The sequence below is a fragment of the Myotis myotis genome, unplaced genomic scaffold (genome assembly GCF_014108235.1).
Source record: "Myotis myotis isolate mMyoMyo1 unplaced genomic scaffold, mMyoMyo1.p scaffold_m19_p_40, whole genome shotgun sequence".
NCBI lineage: Eukaryota > Metazoa > Chordata > Mammalia > Chiroptera > Vespertilionidae > Myotis > Myotis myotis.
This window is the reverse complement of record NW_023416347.1, coordinates 1,631,368-1,634,500: the sequence shown is the minus strand read 5'-3', so window position 1 is coordinate 1,634,500 and position 3,133 is coordinate 1,631,368. Positions and strand designations below refer to the sequence as shown.

The 3,133-nt window shown below is 40.4% G+C and overlaps 1 non-coding gene across 1 annotated transcript; it reads right to left on the bottom strand.

The window, feature by feature from the left end:
• Positions 1-2,576: 2,576 nt before the first annotated feature.
• On the bottom strand, positions 2,577-2,680 carry LOC118655004. The gene has a single exon (XR_004967175.1). It is a non-coding gene; the product is annotated as a U6 spliceosomal RNA (small nuclear RNA).
• Between the last annotated feature and the right edge of the window lie 453 nt (positions 2,681-3,133).

Genomic DNA, 3,133 nt, shown 5'->3' with positions numbered 1-3,133 from the left:
TTTCAGGTTTACACAGACCCACACTGTAGACATGGGCAATACCCTGAGGGGAAGAGAGAGAGAGGGAGAGAGAGAGAGAGAGAGAGAGAGAGAGAGAGACAAGGAAACAAACAGTTGGGACTCCCCATTCAGTGCCACAGGACACACACACAATGGACACTCCCCCATATGCTGGCAGAAAACCCTATCACCAATCCTGTCCCAGGACCCATCCTCTCTGCCCCCTCAACTTCACATCCCACAGTATATTGTCCCTCAGAGTGCAGGCTCCATCACCTCACTTCAGGTGCAAGGGTCAGCTCTGCACAGGCCAAACTTATGGAGGGTGGAGACCACCTGTAATGCATCCCTCAATGTGGTATCATGTTGAGACCAAGCCTCTCCTTCTGGAAATGCTTGTACTTCAGAATGGTCTCACCATTGAAAACACACAGCACCGTTTCCTGGAGAATCCATGCTATCCCCAGGACTGGTTAGGAGGTGGTATTTTTAATGAAATAAAAGTGGAAAATTACCCAGAAATGCAAAAATAGAGAGATTCCAACAATGCCTGTGGGGCTCAGGGGAGTGTGTGGGCTGCTCAGAGGTCGGTGAGCTGATTTGAGGGCCTCAAGTATCAGGAGCTGATCCGGAACACCTGAGAGGGATCTGGGCTCCTCCCCCACCTGAATCCAAAATAGCCCAGTCTCAACCCCTGGCTGGAAGGTGCTGAGACCACAAGGCCCATGTCTAGGCCCAGAGCTTTTCCCAGCCCCTTAGGGTTTAGTCTCAGGGAGCACAGATGTCATAATTACCTGTGGGTGACTGTGCAGCTCAGCCCGTTCCCCACCCTCCACACTGACAGCAGGGCCCCTCCCCTCCTGTTCTCTCCCTCACTGTGTGCTCTGCCCTCATGAGAACCCTTATGGCTGGTTCACCACAGGGTCCCTGCCTGGTCTGGATGGTGTTCACATGTGTTGACTCATTTGGTGAAAACACACACAAATATATTGATTAGAGTGAGATAGAAGAATACAGAGAGAGAGGAAACTCCCATTTGTTGTTCCACTAATTTTATACATTCATTACTTGATTCTTCCATGGGCCCTGACTGAGGATGGGACCTGCAACCTTGGCGTTATTAAGATGATGCTTTAATCAACTGAGCTCTCTGGCCAGGGAAAAACTTATCAGGGGTTTTAAGTAAAATAATTAATGTATCTGAGAAGAGATAGATACCAGAACCACTGGGACGAGAGACAGTGATGGAAGACCAGACTAAAATTCATGAAGTTTCGTAAGTGTTTTCTATATATGGGTATATTTGAAATATGCTATTACAAAGGTAGATTATGTCCTTGCAGCAGTAATACCCTATTCCAATCAGGAAGCACTGAAAAGGGGAGGACTTGGTTTCAGGGAGACAGGTATGTATGGAAACATAAAAGTGTTTGTTAAAAAGTGTGTTTTTGCCTGGCCAATATTACTCAGTGGTTGAGTACAAACTATGAACCAAGAAGTCAAGGTTAGATTCTGGTCAGAGCATAAGCCAGGACTGCAGGCTTGATACACAGTGTAGGAGCATGCAAGAGGCATCTGATCAATGATTATCTCTCATCATTGATCTTTCCATCTTTCTCCCTTCTTCTCTGAAATCAATAAAACTATTTTAATATATGTGTATAAATGTTTAAAATCAAATAGCACTTTAATCATTACACTTTTATCAAACTTTAAAAGATGTTTAACACTTGCCACTTCCCAATAATTCAGCTGTTTTATTGTAAGTTTTCTTGAGCATTTTAACTGCTACTGTATCAGTATGCTGAAAATAGAATATAACGATGTACTACTGAAATATCTTTCCATGTCCATGTTCCATGTCATTATTTTGCCAGTTTGAACCTGGTGATGATGAGAGTATTTACACCAGGGAAATTGAGAAATACTACAAATCTAGACTTCACTTAATGTGTTATTATATGTTTAGACTTAAAGAACACTGGTGGAGAATATTAATAATGCAGATTAAACTTATAAGTGTATGGCATGAGTGGCTATTAATTGTCCATAGGATAAAAGTTGAGAAAAACAATTTTCTTTCCAGAATTGAAAACCAATGGTTCCATATGGCAAAGAAGTCACTTGAGTCATTGAGGAAGGAGTGAAACTCAAACACATGTCTTAGATGCTGCACTGTCCTCCTATTGGTAAGAATAATAAATTAACTTAAAAAGTAGACAAAGGATCCTGAGCAGACATTTTAACAAAGGAGATAAAGACAGTGTAAATTATGCAAGAAGAAATGCTCACCATCAAGAATTGTTAGGGAAATGTTATTAAACAAAAACAAGTTAACAGTATAGTCATTGCCTGGCCTACTATTTAAAAAAATAACCATCACATGTGCTGGCAGGGTAATGTAAAACCTGGAAATTTCATTACTGTGGGTGGGTGGGAAGGCAAAGGGAATGACCATTTTAGATCACAGATCTGCATATCTTAAAATGTAACACATTCACCAACACTGCAACAGTTAAATAAAACATACACCTGTAGGAAGAATTGAATGCAATATTCCCAGCAGTTTTTTTTAAAAAAATGTGGAACGCTTCACAAATTTGCGTGTCATCCTTGCGCAGGGGCCATGCTAATCTCTGTATCGTTCCAATTTTAGTATATGTGCTGCCGAAGCGAGCACCCAGCAGTTTTTATAAAACCCCAAATGTGGAAATAACTGAAACCATAGACAGATCAATGAATAAAGTGGTTATCCATAGAATACAATATTATTAGCAATAAAAAATTAACTATTTACATAAACATTACTGTTGAATCTAAAAATACCTGTGTGGCAAGAAGGAAGCCATTGTTTGTTGAAAATTATACACCTTATATAGTGCCTATAATATTATGAAAAATATGAACTAATCTATTGTAAGAAGGTAAATCAATGGCTGTATGGAGGGCTAGAGAATACGAAAGATTATAAAAGGGCAAGAGGTAAATACAAGGTGTGCAAAACTAGGTTTAGAGTTGTTAGTATTGAAAATAATACAACTGTAAATAAATAATAACACAACTGTTGGGGGGCATGATCACATTCACTGAAAGGTCATTGGTTTGATTCCAGATCAGGGCACATGCCTGCCTG